The sequence below is a fragment of the Podarcis bocagei genome (assembly GCF_964188305.1).
Source record: "Podarcis bocagei genome assembly, chromosome: 7".
NCBI lineage: Eukaryota > Metazoa > Chordata > Lepidosauria > Squamata > Lacertidae > Podarcis > Podarcis bocagei.
Window position 1 is genome coordinate 27775370 of NC_138132.1, and position 9022 is coordinate 27784391.

General features: G+C 43.5%; 1 protein-coding gene and 1 long non-coding RNA gene across 3 annotated transcripts in view; one reads left to right on the top strand and one right to left on the bottom strand.

The window, feature by feature from the left end:
• Window positions 1-1491, bottom strand: part of DHDDS (dehydrodolichyl diphosphate synthase subunit) — a 21203-nt gene extending 19712 nt beyond the window's left edge. The window contains exon 1 of the mRNA XM_081202786.1: window positions 1370-1491. The gene's annotated coding sequence lies outside the window, so the exon portion shown is untranslated. The remainder of the gene's footprint in view (window positions 1-1369) is intronic.
• A 122-nt stretch (window positions 1492-1613) lies between these two features.
• The window catches only part of LOC308591834, a 30377-nt gene continuing 22968 nt past the window's right edge, over window positions 1614-9022 (top strand). For both annotated transcript variants that reach the window (XR_014010280.1, XR_014010281.1), the window contains exons 1-2: window positions 1614-2131; window positions 4018-4114. This is a non-coding gene — a long non-coding RNA (uncharacterized lncRNA). The remainder of the gene's footprint in view (window positions 2132-4017; window positions 4115-9022) is intronic.

The window sequence follows — 9022 nt, forward strand, 5'->3', positions numbered from 1 at the left end:
GGAAGATGTAATTATTGTCACCTCTCCCATGACAGGAGGAGGAGGAAAGGAGAAGGGGGAACCCTACCTTTAAAAACAGAAATTATAAAGCAAGTTCATTTTCATGGCCCAACTAAATGAAGAGAGTGGAAGCAAGACATTCCCACTTAGGCCCTACTTCCTAGCGCGCTCTCTCTCTGTGTATAGGTAAACAAATATACACATAACCACCACACATGAATGACCATACTTATCAATATTTATATCCTTCCTATAAAGTGTCTCAAAGATGAAACCCTTTACAGTTGGAACAGATTCTTCCTTATTCCCTAGTATGTTCCAGGGTTTCTGAAAACGTGCTTAACAGTTCAACCCTATGCATATCTACTTAGAAGTAGGATATGCTGTAATCCTAGGAACTTACCTGTAAAGTCCAATTAAATGGGGCTTACTTCTGAGGATCATGTTATTCTTTCATGTTTTTTTTTTTTTACATATAGTTGGACTGTTCGGGGGGGCTGGTTAGGGGAGGGAGAAAAACTGCAACCTTATACCCACTTATCTCAGAGTGAGACCCAGAATGGGGATTACTTTCCATATAGAGTTGTTCTATAAATCTCCAGCAGTAGCATCAATGAAAGAGTAAAAACAATAGGATCATGCCCTGTAAGAGACTTCAGCTGTCAGCCTAACCCTACTTACCTGGGAGAAAGTTCCATTGACTTCAACAGGACTTACTTCTGAATAGGCATGCTTAGGATTGCAGAGTGACCAATTAGGAACAATTCATAGGAACCCAGAAAACCGCCTCATACCAAGTCAGACCATTGAGCCACCTAGTTCAGCTCGTCTACACTTGGCTGGCAGTGGGTTTCAAGGGAGTCAGTCTCTCCCAGCTCCACCTGAGGATACCAGGGGTTGGACCAGGGACCTATTCCCATGCAAGACAGATGCTCTACCCCTGAGCTATGATTCTCCCACTTCACCAGATTCATCAAGGGTCAAACCCATCCCAGGGAACAGCGCTGTAGACCACAAAACCTCACACCGCAGTTTATTCGTTCACCACAAAAGGCACCTTTTAAGGCACCACCAAAACTCTTTTGGCACTGCAACAGGCGAATCCATACGGTTCATCATGTCACCCACGGAAACAAACTAAGAAAAGCCATTGGACCTGGAAGAGGGGCCCTCTCCCTTCCCTCCACCTTGAAAGGGGTCCCTCCCAAGACGGAGGGGGCACTGGAACCCCCCAAACCACCGCAGGGAGCAGAAAGAACCCCGATCCTTCTTCCCGCCTAAGAAGGGCTCCTGCGTGTTTGTCTCTACAGGGCAGTCGCTCCAAAGGAAGCCCCGCTGAGCTTGACCAGTATGCGCTCCTCTCACTCACCCGCCTGCCGGGTCTGAAGTTGCACCTCTTGGAGCCTCGGCGGCGGCTGCTCTGCAAAGGAGCGTGACGTGCCCTTCCGTATATGTCACTGCGACTCGACCCGCCTTCCGAGTTACGTCACCGTCTCGGAAGTGCGCGGCGAGCGCGCGCCCCTTCGCAGGAGGGGAGGAGGATTCCAAGGCCTGGCCCCTCAGAGAAAGAAGGGAGTGCGCGCGCGCGCGTTTGGCGTTCTCCTGGCCGAGCGTTGAAAGATTCGAATTGGAACGCTCGCGTTGCAGCTGCAACGGATGGTGCTCGAAGAGGCTCGCGATATTCTGACAACAGCAACGGCGCTGGCGTACAATAAAAAATTAGCCTAGCATATGTGTATATATCTTATATCTATCTAGAGCTCTGTGTGTGTGACACGAAAATCAGTTCTACATACTGGAGTGGAAAACATTTAAATTCTGATCGTAAAAATAATAGTGATGATAATAATATTCTGCTTGAAATCAAAACAGCATTAACACATTAGTATCGATAATAACTGCATTAGTATCGATAATAACTGGAAGTGCAGGCAGAGGTGAAACGATAGGTATAAATGGCGGATAAATGGCAAGCTGACCTTTGTTCACCAGCCTGGAAGTACAGGCGAATCGCGTGGCATTATCTGTAGCAGCGACTGCCAGCGCCACCCGAAGTCTGGCTAGATCGTCGGTGGTTTTAGAAAAAGAGTATCGGGAACAGACAGGCTGTCGATCCCACAGTTTGTTCGAAGTAAGTCTCGTGGAGTTTAATGGTGAAAACTTGCATAGGGTTGTAGCCATTATCACTGCTATCATCGTTATCGACAGAGGACGAGATGGTTGGACAGTGTTCTCGAAGCTACAAACATGAGTCTGACCAAACTGCGGGAGGCAGTGGAAGACAGGAGTGCCTGGCGTGCTCTGGTCCATGGGGTCACGAAGAGTCGGACACGACTAAACGACTAAACAACAACAATCATCGTTATTATTTACTCAGTCTTTTAGGTTAACTTCTTACAAGTCAATGTGCAAAATTCAAAATCAGTAATAAAAACTTGATCAGTTACAGTGTAATGAAATAACATTAAACAGCGCTGCTAAACAAAAGTTAGCTTAAAACATGCCAGGATACAGATAAAAACTACAAACAAACCCTAAAACCAAACCAAGATATAACAAAGCAAATGCTTTGTGTGTGTGTAATTATTATTAAGGCATCTTTTTTTTTTAAAAAAAAAAAGATTATTTACTATGAATAATTAGTTATTCAATTTGCTTGTTTTCCTGTTCATGCCCAATATTTTCTCCCTTTTTTATCGGGTTCATTCAGGAGTCACCAAGCTTTTTACACCCACTGGCACACTGGGCTTTTTCAGTGAGTGCTTTGGACCCCTCTGGTCATTTCTTTCCCCCCACCACCATGTGAGACACAAAAAGAACATGCACACCACACTCTTCACTTTTCAAAGGATCTGAATAAAAGGCAGATCTAGTAGAATTAATCTGAGCACATGGAGCTGAAAGAAAAAGTAGTGACTCTTCCAACATTTTTCTTCAACTTGTTCTTTTTGAGGAAGAAAAATGTGACTATCCTTTAAGAGTGATTAGATGGGGCGGTTCAGAGGCTTCATGGGCAATAGGGAAGACCTCAGCAGTGGTGGACTTTGGGCTCTTAAATTTCAGTGTCGCCCTGTGTGATGCTAAAATTTGGTGTCCCTTGCCTCTGGCACTCTGTTTTACAGCATTGTTGTGCCGCTTGGCAGCACGGTGCCCAGTGCAGCCGCACCGGTTGTGCTACTCTAAAACTGCCTCTAACCTCTAACCTCAGTATCTTGAAACCCACACTTGCCATGTTGGCAACCCCCTATATCTGATAGAAAGCATATGTGCAGTGACTGTGGTTTTCTTAACACTTGTACAGGGCCCTAGAAAATGTGGCATTTTATAGCTAATGATCTGTATTTCCTGAAGTAACCGCGCTGTCAGTCTGCATTAAGAACACTGATAAGTGGTAGTCTGAATTTGGCAAGCATGTAAGAAAGGATGTAAAATGTTTGCTTTACCTTCAATGAAACGTCAGGTTTTTGTCAGTCTCTGTCTTCGAAAAAGAGCTTCCAGCGGCTCCTTCTGAACACCACAGGGCTCTGGAATAGGGCTAGGGAGCCTTTGACCCTCCAGACATTTTTGGACTCCAACTCCCATCAGCCCCAGCCTGGATAGCCAATGATCAGATGATAGGAGTTGTAGTCCAACAGCTTCAGGAGGTTCATTACCTCTAGAAAATTATCAAAGTTCAGACTTAAGGCTGCTGGCAAGAAGGTCTATCCACTGCCCACTCTTCTTCTGGTAGGAATCCTGTGACTTAAACAGCCAGTAGGCAAGTAGAATTTCAACAGGGATAGCTTTTTTCCCAGCATGGAGAGGCTGTGCTATGGGGAAAACTGTATCCGCTAAAATCTGTCTGCCATGTAGTTGCTAATGCACAGGAGCCTTGCCAAGGGGGAAAATGTAAGAACTCTAATTATTATTATTTTAATTATCACCTATTGTTTGATTAATGTGTACTTCATTCATTAGCATTTTCAAATAACCTGCAATTATGCTTTACAATTGTTGTTATCTTGCATCCTCTTCTAGTGAAATCGATTTACTGGCTGGATCATAAGACCAAATTCCAGAGCAGTAACCATTGTATCCTTGTTATGATCAAAGCAACAGATAAAGCTAAGATACAGTGAGTGACTTCTTCAAACCACTACTCCCCTTTCCTTCCAGTCTAAATCCAAATCATTCTGAAACACTCACTCCCCCTAACAACTTTGAGTAGAACTTAAGATGTTTCCCATTCTAGCCTTGACCTCTCCAAAACAAAGTGTTAAATTCTTGCCTCTATCACACTTTATTTTATTTATCTGCTACGTGAAATAATGGCATTTCATCTAAGACATGATAGGGATGGAATAAGGGATTGGAAGGGAAATGGAAAGCAAGTAAATTCAGATATTAATTCTTCATAATGTTCAGGGCTTGCATTCCAATTAAAGCAATTTTAATTGATTTATCATAGCAGTTTCCATTGGTTGATAAAATGGGGGGACAGAGACCAAAACAGTACATATTCCAATTGTTCTATGTGAGAGTGTGTGTGTGTGTGTGTGTGTGTGTGTGTGTGTGTATATATATATATATATATATATATAGTTAAACATGAAGTTGAAGTTGGCTTTTCATTTTCATCATCATTATTAATTGTGTCACAGACAGGAAGTTCAAGGAGCTGAAGTTACAGCAGTGCATTTAAAGTAACTGTGTATAAGCAAAATTGTATGCAAAAATATTATATTAGGACAAATTCACACTAAAACGCTGGTGAATGTTCACGAGGACTTTTTAAAAAAACAAACAACCGTGCAGATTAACGTGGAGAATTGAATTTAGAAATCAAAAGAAACTGAAATAGACAGATTTGCCCATCCTTACACAGAACCTTCTATATCAGGTGCACAAAGTGGTAACCTCAATGGATAGGAATATTTTTACACAGGGAGGGAATATTTTTACACAGCCCATAGGTGTGTCCCATTATGATGCAGAGCACCAGTAAAAGTATAAGCCACTCAGAAGAGCAAAAGATCCAATCCGAATGGGTGTGTGACCTGCTGTCATCCAGCAATGAATTGGGAAAGCATCTCATAAGCACCTAGAGAAGAACAATTATTTTCCGTAGTGAGTCGGCCACTCCTAGATCCTATTAAACATCAGCCTGATTATTTCAAATGTGGGTGATCGTGTGTGTCACCAATATGAGCAGTGAAACCAGTGATTTAAATGGAATAGAATGTGAGAGCCAGTTAGCATTTTAGATTAGGACTGGGGAGGCCCAGGTTCAACTCATGAAGCTTGCTGGGTGGCATTGGGTCAGTAATTCGCTTTTTCAACCAATGTACCACACCGTGTTTTGAGCAGGCATTGAAAACAGTACAGTGGAACCTCGGTTTTTGAACGTAATCCATTCCGGAAGACCGTTTGACTTCCGAAACATTTGAAAACCGAAAACTGAAAGCGGAAGGCTCAATACAATAGGGAAACTCAAAACGGAAGCCATGTAGCATTTTCGGCTTCTGACAATCGTTCAGAAACCGGAGCAGTTACTTCCAGGTTTTCGGCATTTGAAAGCCGAAACGTACGATTACAGAGGCGTTCAACAACTGAAGTTCCACTGTACAATGAAGGTGCCTGAACAACATTAACAGGCAGTGAGTTCCAGAGAACAGGTGCTGGGGTTGCCATATTTCAAAAAGTAACGTTCCTGACACACACAAAGTGCATTGCCATACATCTGGCTTGCCATTATTCCTCCCTGACGCCATTTTAGGCAAGCCTAACAGGTGCTGCCCCACTATAAACGTTCCAAGTGCAACAACAGGGATCATTCAGTGTTGAGCATAAGGGTTAATTATGTTAATGTTAAAATCCACTAGTCAAGGCCAGGGGATGGGTAGAGGTGTTGCTTAGAGACCAAAGAGACATGGTCTCTGCCAAGGTAACACGTGCTTTAATTGGATATGTAGTTCTGATGCAATTTCCCCCCTATGTTTAAGCTGAACGGCTCACTGAAGTAAGAAAGATAAAATCTTTCTGTTCCTTTCTCTTAATATTTTACAGTACTTTTGCTGTTTCCTCAGTAAAGTGTTTGTGTAGCCCTTGGAATCTAACCCTCACATAAGATGTGATTCCCCTTTACTTGTGGGGTGGGGCTCCTGCACACCATTTACTGCTCTGCCAAAGGTAGCAAAATCCTATATTATTATTGCTACGCTTTTGAATTGCTTCATATGAAATGTCTCAGAGACATCTAACATTAAAAAAAAAATCAGCAATAGCAACCCATATGAAACACTTTCTTGTATACAAATAATTAAAACGGTAATATATAAAAAATACAATTACAGCAATTTCACATATAAAAGCACAATTAAAACAATTTGGTATATAAGAACCATTTCAAATCCAATACACATGCAGACTTGGGCTGGCCCTGAGCATGAGAGTTTGGTGACAAACGTAATTAAAGCAACATCACTGCCACACAGACAGTGTAGTTTCTGTCCTTCTGGAGCTGTTTTAATAGATGCAATCTGTTTTGTAGCTGGAGCTCATAGAGGTGTCGTCAGCCCATTGGGTGATGGAAGGGGCGGGTTTGTCCTCGCAGTTTTGCAAGATGAGTTGCTTGGCAGCTGGGACTGCTTGGGGAAGTATTTACTCGAGGGTTATGTCCTATAAAACTGGCACATACCCCACCAGCAGAGTGAAGGAAACCTCAAGCACCAAATTATATACAGGTCAAAACTACACCAGAAGGCTGCCGTTGGTGAGCACTCCCACATCATATGCCCAAGGGTGCCAGATGGCTGTCTGCCAGTGTTGGCTCCAGGCTCTGGGGAACCTTGAGCAAGGTGTTCTCAATAACCCTACCCTGCTTTTCTTCCTCACGACTGTTGGTGCTGCCCATTTGCTTGACTGTAATGTAACCCAAAGCGGTTGATCTTGTTAGAATTCCCGCTCCTTGATTGCAGTCATGGGATTTTTGTCTATCACATGACATTATACGTTTTGACTCCACAGAGTGGGAAGTGATGGAGACAGGGTGTTTGTGTTACTGTGTTCCGTGAAGTGGGACTATTGTCCTTTGTCCTTTTTCTCTTTGCTGTATGATGCTAGAGAGAGAGGGAGCCATGTTGCAGTGCTCCGTGTGTATGTTTATATGTAAATAAAGTAGATTAGCCAAAATGCTGAGTTGCTGAGGTCTGTCACGCAAGCTGCGAAGACTCTGTGGATCCCTAAGTGTCTGTTGGCATTGGTCGCTGTGATGTTCGGGCTGAAGAAAGCTTTTGAAGCTTCCGAACGATTGACCAGGAGGGAGAGAATATGCCAGTCGGGCATGTGTCTCTGCCAGGGTCCTACTCAAGTGTAGGATGAGCTCCTGACAGATCTTACTGGGTGAGGCCTTGGCTTTCTAGGGCCTAGCTGAGAACTGCCAGCTTCTTGTCACTCCCATTGCAGCAGATCGGCTCATGGGAGCCCGGGTGATGCCATCACCTCCAGGGCAGGTGACAGGAAAGAGGGCCCAGCCTAGCTGGTGAGAGCAGCAGCAAGCTGATATGGCAGTTCCTCCACTATATGTCATGGTGGAAGTCATGTTTATTCTTGTGACTGCTTTATCTACATATTAAGTGGTAGGTGTGGCTAATTTTACCATCAAAATGTGCACATATGTCGGAGGAGCTGAAGACATCTTATAGGTACTTTTCTTCCAACCTGGCTGGTTCCTTGAGCCAAACTGGGAATCTGCTGCCCCTGTGGATGTTGCAGTCTGAGGCGGTCACCTCACATGACCTCATAGGTGGGCCGGCCCTCCCTGCTCCCTTACCCAGAAAGCAGTCATACCTCCATGTTCTAAGTAAGGATGGGTGAATGTGTCAGTTTCAGTTTCCTCTCTGTTTCTTATTTCCCAAGTTCAGGACAGGTCTCCACATTTTTAAATCAGTCTGTAAAAAAATTTAAGTCCTCATGAAAATCCTGATATACATATTTTTGTATGCACTTTTGCCTACCAGACACATTTTTACAAATAATATGTGTGTGTTATTTTCACTAATATATGCATTTTTATGCACATTTTACCTTATCATGTGCATTTTTGTATTAGTTAGCTGGAGAACCGCGTTGCCGAATTCACAGATGTGCACATTTCAAAGATGGCTGTGTTTTGATCCCCATATTGTTTCAGAAAGTGTGAATTAGTTAGCTTCACCTTGAAATGCAAACATAATCAAATTTCTCTTCTCCCTACTTCTGAGACAGCCACCATTGCTGCCCTCTGTTTTTGGGGGTCTCTCATTTGCCCACTTTCCTCACTCTGATGGTCTTATGGGTGATTCTGGCCTCCTTCCCTCCAAATCCTGACAATTCCAGACCCTCCGCATCCTCCCATCCTCTTGCTTTTCTATCTTTGGAGTTCATTCTTTGGAAGCTTGTAGATGGGTTCTTAGTATTATAAACAGATCATTCAGATTTCAATACAGTGGTACCTCAGGTTAAGTACTTACTGTAATTTGTTCCGGAGGTCCGTTCTTAACCTGAAACTGTTCTTAACCTGAAGCACCACTTTTGCTAATGGGGCCTCCTGCTGCTGCCGCGCCGCCAGAGCACGATTTCTGTTCTCATCCTGAAGCAGAGTTCTTAACCCGAGGTAATATTTCTGGGTTAGTGGAGTCTGTAACCTGAAGCGTATGTAACCTGAAGCGTATGTAACCCGAGGTACCACTGTAAAGCAATTTTAGTGCTAAAACTGAAACCATTCGCCTTCATGTCTCTTCTCTCTCTCTCATCCTTCCACCTATGCTTCTCTCTTCCTCAGTCTGGACTTAAGACTAGAAAAATGAGAAACAGGAATAAGCCAAGAAACTGAAATGGATCGATTCCTCCATCCCTAATCCTCAGACACTTTGCTCCCACCTTTCACTTTTCAAAGGCATCCGACTCCTTCTTTGCCACATATGTTTGGAGCAGCCTTCCAGAACACCTGTGTGATGACACCTCTCTCTTACTTCATTTAAAGCCCTACTTTGAACCCACGTTT